We start from the raw sequence: 16,667 nt of genomic DNA, 5'->3' as shown, positions 1-16,667 counted from the left end.
CCTGGCTGGCAGCTGGTGCGCATAGCAGTCTTCTTCCAGAGCTGATAAGGGCCAAGACAAGAAGGTTTAGAAGTAAGTAGGGCTTCATAGTTCCCCCAAAACCATGCCCATAACCATGCCCATAACTCCTTATAATGTGAGGATACAGAAGGAAGGGGGATTGTGAGGGCAGATTGATTACCACACTTTCTTCTCTTCATTCCCTTCTCTGCATGGACATTTCTGCTTAGAAATAGTTCTATGCTTCTCTAGCAGTGACCTAGGCAAGGAAGAAAGAAACATCTCTGGCTGGAGAGCTGCCTGGCAGAAAAGGACCTGGGGGTTCTAATTGACAAGCGGCTGAACATGAGCCAGCAGTGTGCCCAGGTGGCCAAGAAAGCCAATGCCATCCTGGCTTGTATTAGAAATAGTGTGACCAGCAGAAGGAGGGAGGTGATTGTCCCCCTGTACTCAGCACTGGTGAGGCCACACCTTGAGTATTGTGTCCAGTTCTGGGCACCTCAATACGAGAGAGATATCGAGGTGCTGGAGCGAGTGCAGAGGAGGGCAATGAAGCTGGTGAAGGGCCTGGAGAATAAACTTTATAAGGAGCGATTGAAGGAGCTGGGACTGTTTAGTTTGAGGAAGAGGAGGCTGAGGGGAGACCTCATCGCTCTCTACAACTACTTGAAAGGCCATTGTAGAGAGGTTGGTGCTGGTTGCTTCTCACAGTAATTAGCAATAGAACAAGAGGGAATGGCTTCAAGCTGCAGCAGGGTAGGTTTAGGCTGGACATTAGGAAAAAATTCTTCACAGAAAGAGTGGCCAGACACTGGAATAGGTTGCCCAGGGAGGTGGTGGAGACACCATCCCTGAATATGTTTAAGACTCGTTTAGATGTGGTGTTAAGGGATATGGTGTAGGGGAGAACTTTGTAGAGTGGAGTTGATGGTTGGACTCGATGATCCCAAGGGTCTTTTCCAACCTAAATGATTCTATGATTCTATGATTACACGGACTTTATTTCTGGACTTGTCCTTTGCTGCTTTGGTGTCTCTGAGTGCGAGACGGTCTTTTGCTTCTGAGACCCTAGAAGGAGTTAAAGTAAACTGGAACATGAGAGAAGGATCATGAGATTCACCAGCTCAGCCTGCCCCGGTTGCGCTCACAGTTGGGTCTGCTGAGTTCAGGGACTCAAAGAAATGAGCTGTCATTACCTCTGAAGAGCCAACGCAATGAGAGAAAATGATTCTGCTCTGTTTTCAGCAGTATCAACAAAATTGTTTACCAAGTTCCAAAGACTTCTATTTTTGGCATCCCTGTGGCCTGTTTTGGCCTGTTGAATATTACTTATGAGTAAGAAGAAAAGAACTTGACTCTCAATTACAAAGCAGAATTTGTATGGCTGACAGTTAAAGAAAAAAAAAGCAAACCCACTATTTTGTAAATTTACCTCACAGGATCTGGAGAGATGATAACTACAGAGCCCACTGATTTCAATTGGAGGGATACATCCTGGTTTTTAAAGTCACATCTCTAGTCTCTCAAAACAACCAGAACTTGAGACACCCAAAATCAACGCTTGTACATCTAGTTGCAAAAGGCCTGCTCAGAGTCATACAAGACTGTGGAGAAGCCTCAAACCCTTTTCAGGAGAGTGAGATTTCTGCCACAGACAAGCCTCCTCTTTGTCCTTGGAGGCCACGTTAACCATGACTCTACTGTAATCTGTGCTCACCCCTGTGTCATCAAGAGGGCCCTGGTTAGGTTTCCTAAAAGAAGGGCAGAATTGCAGATATTTCCAGGCCTCGGCTGGGAAACCGATCTCCTTTTGGGAGCAGCTGCAAACCACCATAATGCTGACGTATTATGCGAGGGGAGCCTCTGTCCTCACAGCTGTGCAGATGCAGGCAGGGCATAGGTGCAGTGAGGCTGGAGTCTGAGGGCGAGGTAAAAATGCTGTTAAGTGGATAATGGGGCGCAAGGTCTTCACTGCGAATTCTGGTTTCATAAAAGTACATGTGAGGATGCCAGGAAAGCTACATATTCTTGAAACAGCCACAGGAGGATGGTGTGGCTGAATGCGTAACTTGGGCTAGAAATAATAGCCATGGTAACACTGGCCACTGCCTATGAAAGGGAATATGAAAAGGAATAGGAAGAGCCCAGAGAGCAACAACGGTGAAATAAATAGTAGCCTAATAAACAATTCATGCCAAGGATTTATTCAGTGCTTTACTTATTCAAAGCACTGTGCGAAACATTAACTGATTAACCTTAATTAATCATTCAGGTAATTAAATGGAAGTGGAATGAAAATGGTTAGAGGAAGTTTGGAGTATGAAGGCTTCCTGAAATCATTAAATGATTTTGCTGTCTTTGATGGAAGGAAGAATTTCTTCCTTTAGGGTTTAAATGTGCTCGCAGTGTGGGTGTTATTGCAGTTTTAATAACCACCTGCTTAATTCCCTGGGATGGGAGATTACATGCAGCACAGCCAAAGGTTTCTTGTTTGTTTGAGTAACTCTGGCAGTTATATGGGCCTAACCAAAATGAGAAGTATCACCAGCTCTGTGTTTCAGGGCACAGAATGATGACCAGCTTCAGGAAGAAATCTTGTTCCTTTGACCTCTCACCAGCAGGATGGATTGGTTAGCATTTGGCATTGCTGGGAGATAGGTTACAGCATGACCTATTGCTTTAACTTAAGCAGGCGGGAAAGATGAAGCTGTTCTGTCATTCGATGTAGAGGAATCGCTGAATGAGTATGGCAAAAGACACTGAGAATGTTGCAAGTGAAAGCTAATTATTTTTATGGACTAATTCGTTCCCTTGCAGTAAGAAGATAGGATTCTTTGGCAGAGAATCAGTGCAACTGATTCCTGGATGTGTCATATTTAGGTTTGTATTATCACCTGCTGCCCACACTTACGTAGCAGAAACTCCTGAGAGAACCTGTGAAAAGATGCATTTTTAGGCAGCTGGCCTGAATCACCGCTTTGCTGATGAACCCCTTAAGCTGCTGGAAGAAGACCTGTTTCATGCCTGGCCAGTATAACCACAGACCAAGCATGTAGCTCTGTTTTCCTAAATTCAAAGACTGACTTAACCACACTATGTACGTCAGGGTCAGGTTTTCAATTTACCTGCAACCTGAGAACTCCCGTCTTCAGCAGGCACAATACAAGCAGTTGGTGCTGCAGACTAAAGCCAACAACCTTCAAGAAAGCCGTGATTTAATAGACTGCTAATTGCTCTGATACCTTTGCTACCCTCCTTCAAAAAGATTACAAAAGCCTGTGTTTCCTTCTGACCTGGGACACTGTCACTGTAAGCAATGAAAGCTATCAGACTTCTCTTTTTTTCTCTCCCTTTTCCGCTGTTTAGTTCCCCAGGGGACAGGAGATCCTGGCAGCTAGATCTACCCCAGGCTTTTGCCTTTTGTTTTCCTGTACTTTTCTCTTGGCACAATTCAGAAGTTTTCAGTGTTGTGCTTCCACAATCACATGCTAGAATATTTGCACAGCTGTCTGATGACAGAAAAGGGGGAAGAAAGAAAATCCACTCTTCTGTTATTTGAAAAGTTAAAACAAACAAACCAACAAACAAAAAACACCAACGAAGCAGAGTTTAACACGAGTTAATCATATAAATTATTCATATCATATAAATTCTTTGCTCTTGTACAGCAGCATCCTCTTTCACCTTGCCTGGTTTCCCCCATGTCCTTCACCTTCCTCTTCTCGGACGTATAAACTCACGTTTTCATGCTTCTCTTAAAACACCCGTGGGTTAAAATGCCTGTGGGACTCCATAGCCCACCTGTGTGCACGCACTTCAGCATATTCCTGGTGTACAGAAATAGGACCAACGCCTACAAGCTATAATCAGGCATTCTTTAGGCAAATCTCAGGCTGAAGTCAGTGGAAGTTTTGGCAGAAGGACGACAAAACTAATTACATTCCTCCCCCAAGTATATATATTGGATAGTGATGAGAGATGAGAAAATACTGCCTAGAAAGAAAGTCCATTAATAAATGAGAAGTAGATGTGGGGAAGAACGGTTGATTGAATTATTTATAATGCAGTTATAAAATTGCTGAGTTGCTGAGCTTTCCAGAAACCCATCAATAACAGGCATGGCCACAGCAGCAGTTAATAGGAGTCCAGACAAGCAGGAGCAAGGATCTCCATGAAAATCAGGTGTGGAAATATTGTGAAAAAAATGTAGCATAACCAAATCATTTAGCACAGCACATATTTTAGTGTGGTGATGGCTGTCTAATAGCCTTGAGAACTGGTTATGAATTAATTTTTCCAGCGGTGCAATAAAGAATTTAAAGCAAAAACTGAACAAATGTAGGCCCATCTTGTAAAAATAGAAAAACAGCATAGGCACTTCCTAACAAGGCTAACTATAGATCAGAGTAAAAAAAAAAAATTAAATGCATGTTTAAAAAAAAAACGGATAGTGATACTTAGAGCAAAAATGAACCTCGATGTTTGAAAGAACCAGTCTTGTCACAGATTTTTGTTTTGGTCGGAATTACCTTATTAGTGACTGATGACACTAGAGCAGATTGACTGCATTAGACCCTTTGGTGCAACGAGTGGAAGATTCAACTTTTCAAATCTTCAGTGGCTACAAGAGGGAAAAGTGAAAAGGCCAACAAGCTCTTTTTCATCTTTGACATCTGTAATTCACATGCATAGACTGCACTCCCACTACAAACAATCCCCTCCCTTCCTACACACATAAACACACACTCCCTGTCTTTATCCTGCTCTTGGACCACACACGCATTTCTGTCCACTTTCTGCCCTTTGCATCAGCCAGCCTCCTCCCTTGGACGCATGAACACCTCCTCTGAAGTAACTCCTCAATTAAAGGTGTGTTTTCCCCCCTAGTCCACCAAGTTTGGGGTTTTTTAAGGCTTCCTTGCTGTCCTCAGTCACGAGCTCCAGACAAAGCCTTCCTTTCTGTGAGGGTACTTCACAACCATGAATGTGGTCTGGACGTTTATGGACAAAGGAACATTCATGTTCCCGCTCCTGTTGCCTCTTAATCATTAGGAAGAATGAATGTGCTGTGCCTTTAGCCTTCCAGCTCAGTTTATGAAATCTATGTTCTCCTGTGGATGTACGTTTAGGGTAGCTCTCTTTTGTTTCTGGTTGAGACTGAAGTGTGCAGGCACAGGGATGTACTCTCCCTGTACTGGTCTGGATACAGCACTCGGAATGTCGTTTCCAGCCCTTTAGCCTCCGAAACTCTCTGTTTGGGAAATTAGCCTGATGAGGCGACTGATGAGAAATTGCTGCTTATTAGCTGCTGTCATTTTTATACCCTCTTCCATAAGTAATGGTACAGCAGCCCTCGTGATCCCATTAAATAGCTCTAGCTAGTGCTCCGACTGCGGGAAGATAAAGCTGCAAATGGAAAAGGCTCCGCAGTGCTGCAGGCCAAGCCCAGCCACCTCTTCTCCCCTGCGTTCCTCTGCTGCTTTCGTACCCCCTGTCAGCACAGCATCATTCCCTCTCAGGATTGTCTTCTTCAGGGGACAGCTTCATTTTGATTGCTTCATGCAATCAAACCCAGAGGCACCAAGTCTTTTCCACTAAGCCAACCGTAAAAATGTCTGGGGGAAGGGGGTGCGTGTATGTCAGCAAAACAGATATATTTAATTATATGTAATAACTAGCATTTTCCCTATGTAAGATTAAGCGTGCAGTACAGTTTCTGATCGTGTTCCATTCTCATTTAAGATTACCAAAGAAGCAGCCGTAAAACGCCCATGATAACGTGGCTTTTTATAACATGCCTTCATATTTTTAGTAACCTCGTATCCTCGTGGAGCAGACGCTCGTAACTCTGGGTGTACTCAGAACTAGTTTTGAACAAGCCACTAAGCCACCATAGAAGGAGGTGTGTGTGGGGATGCTGTTAAAGTCCAGCATCTTCAACGTGAAGGCTCCAGACTTCCTGAGGCCAGTCTTAAATGGGCTTACCTGCTTTGCAGAGATGCTTCTGCACTGCCAAATCCAGCAGCATTGTCATGGCCATCACGGCATTTGGTGGTGTTCTCCAAATCTCACATTTTAGAATCACATAAGCATAGGAAAAATGGAAGTTTTTTCCTAAGCCAAAATGAAATTATAGTCCTTGTAGTATGTTGGAGAAAAGCTGGAAAACTGAGTTTGAAGACAGAGGCAAAGACAAGTAAAAAGACTTGAACTGTTATGGTTTTTAACGTCTGAGACTTTTTTTAGCCCACTCACAGTTTTTTGAATCTGGTTCAAGACTTTTTAACCCTTCTGGCTGATACTGCTGTTCTGAGCTAGTCCCATCTCTGCTGCTTCAGATTATAGTGGGGCAAAAACATACTTAATCCCCTGTCATGACAGGATCTTTAATATTTGGATTTTGGTATCTGGAGGCCCGTCCCTACCCAGCAAGTTGTGATGAGCCACCATCAGAGAAAGCTCAAACAACTTGAGTTAGAAGTGAGGATAGGAAAGTTAGTCAAGAAAAAAAAAGTGTGGTTTTTACTTCTGTGTGGTTTTTTTTGTCTGTACCACCTATGTGCACACAGAGCTGTGTTTGTTACTGGTGTCCTGAGAGAGGAAATCCATTACCTTAAAAGAAGCACTTGGCATTGGGATAGAATAATAAGGAAAGTAACAAAGCACCATTAGCGACATTTTATTAAGAAGATGAGATAGTCTGCCTCGTAAACAAGTGGTATTATTTAACTATCCAAGGATTTGCTTTCCAAAACAAGCCTGAATTGTTCATTGTCCAGGAAAATAACGCCTGCTGCTGCAGTCCTGGCTGCTTCTCTAACTACAGCGCGGAGTCTGTAGGTCTCTGCTGCTGTGGACTATCCTACCTAACATTACTAATAATATTTATGTTAATGTTACAATAAAAATATCTTAAACAAGTAGAAAACAGCAATATTAAGGCTTAGAAAGGATAACATCAAGACTTTTCAGTTGAGGGAACAGGAACAAAGGAACTCTGCCTGCCCTGAGCTTCCCCGTAGCTGTAATAGGGCCTCACAGACACACTTGGACTCGGTCACGTTGGCAGAGAAACACTTGGCAGAAAAATGCCCTATTGCTGTCTCAGCTGCTCATTCACCTGCTCAGAGAGACAAGATTATATCTCTCCATCCTAGCACTTCTTCAAACACTGGTGAGCGTGTGCTGATGTTCAGATGTTTCCCAGAACAAGGTTTCTTTTTTCCTGTTTTCACATGACACGGTGTTACCCAGAGGAAGTGAGTGTCTCTCTCAGGGTTATACCAGCTTTCCTATACCATACAAACAAGATTTATGGATGCTGCAGTGCTCCATGAGTGGAGTAACCAAAGCGTGTGTGTGCCAGAGCCGGGAAGGGGAGGTGTGGGTGGGTAGTACTTTCTGTATAAAACAGCCTTTTTTTAAGAAATGGGCAGATTACCCAGGTCAGAGGAATCCTCAAAGGAGGAGGCAGTAGATACATTCGGTGCTCCCATTGCCAGTCCCTTACCCAGCCACAGGGGACCACTGCTCCGTTACCACGGCAACAATGACAAATTGGCAGCCAGACCCATCATCACACAGCCTTCCTGAGACCCTGTGAGATGCTCTGGGAAAGACGTACAGAAGGAGATTTGCATCTCAAATCCCATTTCCTTTTTCATTTTGGCTTTACCTTGCAAGCCCAGAGAAAGAGAAAATCGTTTGTATGAGCTCCCCAAGGAGAAGCCTGGGCGGAGGCAGGGCACGATGGGTGGTGAGGGGGCTCTAATTTAGCCGCCTGCCCTGGCAGAGGTGGGCGAACTATCAGCACCTGTCGGGGAGGAGTTGACTTGTGGGAGAAGAAGGTCACTTATGCAGCCTTGCTCTGTGAGTATTGACCTAGCCGCTCTCTTGTACCTTCTGCTGAAAATGTTATTTATTGTTTGTTATTGACTATAAAATTCTGGGATTTCTTGTTTCTAAGGGGAGGAATTTTCTTTTGTGCTAGCTCTTCTAAATAGGCTTTATGCAAAATCCATGAATGCACTACTACGGGATTTTCTTTTGTAGGCATGAAGTCCTGCAGGAGCTGCAGACTTACCCATTAGCAGCAGGTTTCTTGCAGCAAGCTTGATGAAATCTGCAGGGCAGTATCTGCGGTTTGCAGTGAGCTCTGCACAATTTGTACCCTAATGCATTGATACCAGGTTTTGTACTCCAGCCAGCTGATACGGTACTATCCAAAGATCAGCTTTTTCATTTAATTCACTATTCTAGCCTTTGTTATACATGCTAACTTATTTGGTTTTGCTGAGATTAAGAATTTAAGCAGTAAGTAAACCAAATGCCGCTTGGAACAGGTGCAGAAAGAGTATTTGCCCATGTAGGATAGAGTTACAAGTAATTTCATTCCAGTGAGCCAAACAGATGCATCAGATAAACTGCTGATAAAAAGAATTATTGTATTGGCAAAGATCCACCACACTCCACTGTAGCACATGGATGTCATAGTCAAGCATACGGACAAATAGTAGTCAAACATACAAAAGCCATGGGTGAGATCAATCTATCACAGCTAACAATAGGCATCTGTAAATGTAATTGTGCTACAGAGCACGATGATCATCAGTTTTAAATTCTCACCTGAAAAATATTAATTAAATCTAGAGATACGTGAGAAGAATATGCTGCTTTGTAAAATATAATAATCCTCTGCAAAAATAAATATAAGGAAAAAGAAATTAAAGGGATCTTGTACACAGTAGACCTGAAATCTTGATCAGCCTGCAGCCTGATCACGTGAAAGCCAAGGAGATTTTTTTTTCTCCAGATGAATTTGGTGCTTGTTCTGTTCCTTGGCCAGACAGCAGCACTGGGGCATCTCTGGCTGTAATCTCATTAAGACTACTAGGCTGTGATTGTGCTTGTGCTCTGTTGCTGGCATGGATTTAGGCAGACAAATGATCCTTGAAGCATGGATGGCTCTCACAGTTGAGAGGAGATGGACCATGTTCTTTCTCACGAGGTTTGAAAATCTTACAACCTTGACTTTGGAAATGCACTGTTTGCAATCCAGCCGGAAAGGCAAATAGGGACAGGTCTGCTCAGTCCAGGCACACAAGGGCAATTTATGAACATAGCTTCTGTTCATGGTAATGGGAGTCACATGTGTAAGTTCTCTGCACAATAACGGCAGAATACACTCCCTCCAGTGTGTAAATAGCATAAAGCTGAGCCTGTGTGAGTGTTGGCATGAGAGGCCAGGCTACAACAGAAGAAAAACAGAAATCAGAAATGAATTATTTGTTCATTTTTCCACCCCCAGAACCAGTTCTGTGTTCTGCTTTGTCCAGTCTGTTATAACAAACACACACATAGCAGCTTTTGCTTTTTTGGACTGTTTGTCCAGACTTGAAAATATTTTCTTGATAGAGGATGTTTCTGGATTCACATACAAATTCTTTTCATTCAATTTTATCCCATTACTTTTCATTACAATTCCTTAGGACACCATAAATACCTGTTCTTCCTTTTTTTTGTGTGTTTCTGCATCACTCAAGTATTAGCAGATAGTTCTGTTCCTCTGCAGCAGTGGAGCTTAAGCACTCCTGCGTGTAACTGGTTTTCCAGCCCCCTCGGTGACCCCTGCACATGTGGACCTCTTGCACATAAACCCACACCGGTTTGTCATTCGCGCATGAGCCTCGGGAAGCAGCCTTTGCTGAATGAATGCCAGTGTACCACACAGTTCATAAATATGTAAAAGTAATGGGCCCTATCCCAACAAGCTTAGATTCAGAAATGTTTAGCAGATGTTCTGGCTGTGGGGGAGGAAAACAGGAGATGAATAAATACAATACTGCAATAACAAATACTTTGTTGATGAAACTGCACATAAATTAGAATGACAAACACACCCTTATCAGGACTTTGACCTATCCATAAAACAACATCAACATGTTTTATTAATAGTAGTTCCACATTCTCAGGATCAATAAAGTGACTTCATTGATTTACTTTCCCCTTTTTATTAATACTTCTCTAAACAGTGATGAATTTGGATGGGACACAGGTAGAGTCTTTCCTACTGCTTGTCAAAGGACATATCTTAAAGTACTAGAAAAGCAGTAAGGCCCTCAACCAGGGCCACCTTTTGGTAGAGAAACTTAACCATGAGTAAGTTAAGAGTTTGAAGAAAACTTCCAGACCTATTTGAGATTTGGGGCTGTTGGTTATTTCTAGACACCACCACAAGGGAGCTGGTCTACACACTTGGAGTAAAAAGCTGTTGCTTTAAAAGCAAGTATACAAAACATAGCTCAGGCTCTCCCCTAATCCAAACTTAAAATAGTAAACATGCCTTTTAGACCTTAATGCATACTACCTGGAGTAAATCAGTCCCAGGGGGAGCCCTCCACAGGCAGCTCCAGTGCAGAATTTGTATAGCCCAAATTAGGTGAAGAACCAATGAAGTGTCTCAATGACAACCTCACAAGACTTTTTCTCTATTAAATTTCACCAAGGTACATTTAAATCCATTCCTTCAGTCGCTCTCCGGGACTATCTGAGTACAAGGAAATGCTGTACTTCTGTTTTTTTGTTTTATACATCAATTACATAGTATGGCAACAGCGTAATAGTACTTCAGCTGGGTATGGTCGTGTTCTTGCATATCTATATTTTGCTAATTGAAAAGCACTCATCTTACTGCTTTAGATGATCTCGCACCTCTGTACACACCTGAGCTGCTGTTGTTCTTAAAGGAAGCATGAAGTCAGACTCAGCTGGGCTACTCTTCCCAGCCCTTAGCTTACTGTACAGTTTGGGGAGGGAGTTTTCTGTCCTTTTGTAGCCTTTGTTTTGGGTTACCTCTACCTAAAAATTTACAGTATGGTGAAGTGAAAGTTATGTGTTTCTCATTAGCTTCTTGTATGCCCACAGTCCTGAGTCATCGCAGCAAACCCAGCTGCAATTTTATATTTTACTGCTTGGAAAATCTGTGAACGGCGAAATTATCTACAGTGTGAATGCACAGACCTGGAGACTCTCTTATTCCTAAAATGTTCCCGAATGCTTATGTCTACACTGAACACTCAGCAGATTTGCATGTAGCCCCAGAGAAACTTCCCTTATTGGTTCCTATCTGAAAGCTTATTTTCTTATCCTGAAGGATTAGAAACATTTTTCTACGTGATCAAAGTTTACTGGATATGATGGGCTGGCTTTTATTTCCCTGTTGAACTGGAGAAGTTTTTACCTAGAGAACTTTCTACTTTCATTTTCGTGAGCCAATAGGTAGTTTTTTCAAGTGATTTAGTCTTGTATATTGATTTTCTTGTAATAAAACACCAGCAATTTATTCGGAACCTAGCTCCCACCGCTGCACACAACATCACTCCAGATTAGTGTGTGCGTGTGTGTTCAGGGGGGGCGGAATGGAATTAAATGCTACCATTTTATGAATCTTACAGTTATTCAAATGCTTATGCAGTACATAAGCCATTTGCATCAGGAGAATGCCAGGTGGCTGATGACTTGAGTCTTGTATTTCAAACACAAGTTGAACACCTGTGTTATTGCTTAGGAAGTCAGCTCTATGTTTTCTCAAGAACTGGATAACTTTTCCTGCTAACGGTTACAGCTGATGCAGAAGACAGCAAATTTTAAGACTTCTGTAGAATTGACTTTCTCTGCTGTCCTTCAGTTTCTTATGGAAACATTTCTTCTTTTGGAAGCGTTCAGCTGCTGATTTGTATACAGATTACTTTTACATTAAAAAGAAATAGCTCTAGATGTCCAAGTAGATGTGAGTATCAGCAAATAAGACTATAACTCATCAAGGAGATCTCCAATTAAATTGCCTCCAGCACGTAGCAATTTAAATGCAGTGACTTTTAGCAGAAACACTTGGATACCTAAGATAAGAGTTATGGTTAACGGAGAACATTTCAGATGGTTCAGTGGCACTTTGGTTTCATGTTGTGGCCTTGGCTTTTACAAAAACTGACACATATGTGGACAGCAAAAGCAAAAGAAATCTCTGGTGCTGTAAACGTGATGCTAAGACGTATAAACAGGAGGGATGTTTCCAGAACACACCAAGCGCTCCTTCCATTCTGCATCATACCGGTAAGGCCTCAACTGGGAACACGCTGTGTGCTGTTCCTGCTCAGGGAAATTCAGGAAAGACATGGACTAAAGTGAGTCCGTGAGAGTCGCCAAAGGTGAATGTCAAGAATCACCAGAGGTCTCACAATGTAACCTGGGAGGACAGGCAAGAAGAAATGGAGTTTTAGGTCTGGGAAATGTAATAACAAGTGACATGATAAATCTTCATGCATCTAAAAGGCTGTTGCAGGAGCAAGAGGAACATATCTTCTTTGTGATGGGTAGGATAAGAAGTAGATACAAATGATGGTAAAAGAGATCCAGGTTAATCATTAGGGAAAACTTTCTAAAGGCAAGAAGAGTGAATCATGAGAAAAGAACATCTTGCCTGGATAGTCCATGGTGTCTGCAGCACTGGGGAGGTCTTTAAGGGGTAAAACAGATGGAACAGAAATGCTTTCACAGGGATGGAGTTAGATGACCTCTCAGTATCCCTTCCAGCCCTGTAATTTGGTGATCACCTTCTTGTTTGAAAATCCACTTGCTGTGTTTTCACTTGTTAATTCCAGATGTGGGGACTCTGCTCCAGGACAATATGCTTCCAGTGGAATTTGCTGTTCTTGGTTTTTAAAGAGATTACAAATTCCCACAGGAGCAGTCATGCACCTGGCAAGTTCAGAGCCTTGGAAGGTCGTCAGAAGAGAAGTCAAGATTCCTTGGCCCTTTTTACTGTGAAAATAGCTTTGATATCATGGAGATACCAAAAACTTTCTTGGATTTTATTCTGTAACTTGCCTTGCTTGCTATACTTGTCTAACTTGGAGCAGCACCTGGCCCTTACGAACCTTCAGTAATTTCTTTTGGAAGCAGAATATATTAAAAAAGCAGGCCTCATTTTTGTATATTGATTTTTCAAAATGGGACACGGTACTATGCTCTAACCTTATTTTGAGCAGTAGCAGCTCACCTCCTTTTAAAAGCTGAATCTTCAACCACAATATTTTTCCTTGGGTTGGTTTGGGACTGCTGCGTCAATGGCTGCTCTGCTTACTAGCGGTGACTTCTCGAGTGCCAGGCCCACAGTTTTACAGTGCTTGCGGGCACTCACTCATTCACAGGGAATCACCGCTTGGATGGGGTGAGGTGACTGTTACCTGACCCAGTGCAAACCAGCAGTTCCGTAAAGTCCTCAGAGAAGATACGGCAATGGGCTTACCTTGCTCATCACCAGCCTGGAACATCAGTCTTCTACTAGGCTGTGATGCAGGATTTCAGCTGTCTTAGCTTGCTTATACAAACTAGCCCATTTTGTACTGATGTTGCAGCCCCTTGTTTATGTGTGTGCGCTTTATTAGCCTGGAGTTCTGTACAGTACTGCCTTCCACCCTCCTCCCACTCTGAACACCACGTGGGCGCAGTGAAAAGAGACATGCAAAGGAAGTATAGTGCTTTGTTTTTGCTTTAGTTCCACTTGTTCGAACCCTTCCTCTTACACTGCATTGTGAAAACTCCTCTGGGAATCTAACAGCATAATGATGCAAATAACCCTGTCATATGACTAAGCCTCTCTGGTGCTGGATTCCAAAACATCAAGCCAAGATGTACAAGTCTTGCTGTGGATGCCATAGGCAGCCTCATGCTAGAGTGCATTCCCTAATGGGAATTATTCAGGTCCTTATTAGCATTTTACAAAAATTACTGTTAAACTGACAGCCCTCCTCCTGACTGTTCGGAGGCAGAGTGCTTAGCCGGTAATCAGTGGACACACTGTACGCATTGGCCCTTTTGAGAACATTTAAAAATGTCTCCCATATGACTGTATGTAAACCCTTACCTCCGTCTGCTTTCATTTTCCAATAATCTAACACATCCTCAACCTGCATCTTTGTAGAGGAGGACCCCTCGATGTCTTGGCTATCAACAGGTACTACAGGCTGCTGCCTCCCCTGCAAAGAGCTACCACGTCAGTGACCTTCACTGACTTCAAAGGCAGAAATACCCATTGACTGGAGCTTTCACAGCCCTTTGGCACTCATATGTGCATGACTTTGTGCATCTGCTCAGGTAAGGACAGGTGACTTTGCCAGCTTTTCCAACACGTAAACTGAATCAGCAGGCTGCAGCTCTCAAGCGATGGCAAGCAGTAGCTCTACTTTCTATGCTCATGGAAACTCCATCAGTAAACAGGGTGGGCCGAGCCAAGTTTAGATCAGCTAAAGGCTTTCCTCCATCTGTTCTCAGACAGGGATATAGATAGTGATTTGGGAATTGTGCACTTCTGGCTGATATTTGTCACACCACATTGTAGTAAGAATTTCCTCAGACATGTCACAAGCTCATTTTATGCATCTCTTGTGAATGATATCTATTTTTGTTTTGTTGTTTTTTTTAATCCTGTATTTTATTGTAGTACTTGACTGCTTTTCATGCCAAAATCCCTAATAGACTATGGAGATCAAAACTTCTCTTAAGCTAGGGTTGGAAGACTGGCTTTGGTAGGACATTGGGACTACATGGATCTGGATGTGAAAGGTGTTTGAATTAGCTCAGCTGGAGAGGCCTATTTAAAGGAAAACTGGTGTACTTTATATTACCATTGCTATTATGATATTATCCTGGGTTTGTACTTGATTCCTAATCCCTGGGTCATTCACAGTCCTTCTGTATTGGTTTGCATTTCCTGCTGTACTCAGGTGCACATCGACTGGCTCCCTTGGCTGGAGAATTCAAGGGCACTCAGCTGAGCGTAGCAAAGACAGCATGCATGCACACACTGCTTATATGTACTAAAGTGTACAGATAGAAATTAAACATTTATATATAAACAGTATACAAACATGTATATATGTATGCCCACAGACATATGGGTGTATGTATATGCTGAATTTACAGTGCTCTTGACTGCTACTTCAGATGCATTCAGTCAGTAACCAGTGGCTTCTGAGAGCATTAAAAAATTAAACAGATGCATACATGTGTGTGTATATATATATGCCTACATGAACACCCTAAGCATTTCTATGTTGCTCTCAGTACTTTCTTGAAGAACCGGGATTTGTCATTTCCCTGTTGATCCAGTACCTATACTATTACCTCAGCATAACCTGATGGATTAGTCAATATTTGGGTCTTTCAAGTTGACTCAATTAGCAGGAGACAAGGAAAATGGGAGCAGGCACTCATCTGGTGTAATTTTGTTCATTGCGCAGAGCACACAGGCAATGAGCTATTTTCCCGAACGCAGCAGGATCCAAACAGGAGGAGTTGCTATGACCACAGTTCCAAGCTTCTCCCCAGCCAACCCCGAACCAAAAATATATTTAGCTCTTTCTCATGATGATTTTACAAGCGCCTCTCCAGACATTTTTAGATCTGATTCACCACCTTTCTCCTGCCGGTTTCTTACATTCTATCTCTCCCGTGCTTGGCTTCAGCAGCGTTTTCCGTTTACACATGAAGCCTGCATGGAACTCCCGGGTGCAAACCTCTGCTTGCACCAGCAGCCTCGCTGAAAGCCAGCGCTTTGTCTGCCGGCACCGACGGTTTCGGCTGCCCCGGCCTGTGAGAGGGCCCTTCTCGCCTCCTCTGGGAGGGCTGCCGTCACCGTGTGCCGGGGCGGGGGTTAATTCTCCTCAGGATTCCGCTCGGCAGCAGTTTTACCTCGAACGGGCAACATTCGGTTTCGCCCTCTTGAGGAGGCGGGTAACGGCCTCCGCCCGGGTAGGTGCAACAGGAGGGGCGTACGGGGAACACACGGGGCGCCTCCCGCCCCTCAGGCGCCCGCCCCGAGGAGCTCTGATTCGCGGCGGGCGGGGCCCTCCGCGCGCGCCCCAACGGACCTGCACGCACCCCAGCGACCCTTCCCGCGCGCTCCCGCCGCCCCGCACGCGAACACCTAGCCCCGCCCGGGGGCGTTTTAAACGGTTGCCGCTTCGCCCCGCCCCTTTTTTCATCGCCGCTCCGCCAGTCGCCCTTTGGCGCGCGCGCCCCGGCCCCGCCTCGGCGGCCAATCCCCGCCCGGCCTTGTGCGATTCGAGCGGTTGGGAGCGTACCATTGCCGGGGAGCGGGGGAGGAGCCGAGAGCGTGAAGGGGCTGCTGGGGGCGAGAACCGCGGCCTTTTGTTGTTGCGTCCCCGTTGCTGTCGTCGCTTCTCTTCCCCCCCATAGCGCCGTGGGCCCGGCGGCTGTCTCCTCTGCTTCCCGCCGCCCTCCCCGCGTACCGCTTTGAGGGAACGGGAGGGCGGTGCGGGGCGGTGCGAGGGTGGGCTCGCCCTCGCGCGCTCCTCCTCCTCCCGCCCCGCCAACCGCCATCCGCGCGCGCGGGGCGGGGCGGGGCTGAGGCGGCGGTAGCTGCCAAGGTGTGCGCGCGCCGCCGCTCCCGCCGCTGTCGCTGCCGCTTCACTCGCTCTCCCCGCTCCCTCCCGCGGCGGGCCGGGCCGCTCCGTTCGGCAGCCTGACGGGTAGAGCGCGGCGCCCCCCGCGGCAGGACGCGCTTCGGGCCGTGGCAGCCCCGCGACCACCGCCCCCAGAGCAGCATGAGGCGAAGGCAAGTGCGGCGGTGGCGGTGGCGAGGTCTC

General features: G+C 44.8%; 1 protein-coding gene across 15 annotated transcripts in view; it reads left to right on the top strand.

Moving 5' to 3' along the window:
- The first annotated feature begins 16,149 nt into the window (after positions 1 to 16,149).
- The window catches only part of MICAL3 (microtubule associated monooxygenase, calponin and LIM domain containing 3), a 163,651-nt gene continuing 163,133 nt past the window's right edge, over positions 16,150 to 16,667 (top strand). For all 15 annotated transcript variants that reach the window (XM_074584830.1, XM_074584923.1, XM_074584912.1 and 12 more), the window contains exon 1: positions 16,150 to 16,636. The gene's annotated coding sequence lies outside the window, so the exon portion shown is untranslated. The remainder of the gene's footprint in view (positions 16,637 to 16,667) is intronic.

This window comes from Larus michahellis, chromosome 1, assembly GCF_964199755.1.
Source record: "Larus michahellis chromosome 1, bLarMic1.1, whole genome shotgun sequence".
Classification (NCBI taxonomy): domain Eukaryota; kingdom Metazoa; phylum Chordata; class Aves; order Charadriiformes; family Laridae; genus Larus; species Larus michahellis.
Note: the sequence above shows the minus strand (reverse complement) of the source record. Positions and strands in the feature narration are given on the sequence as shown.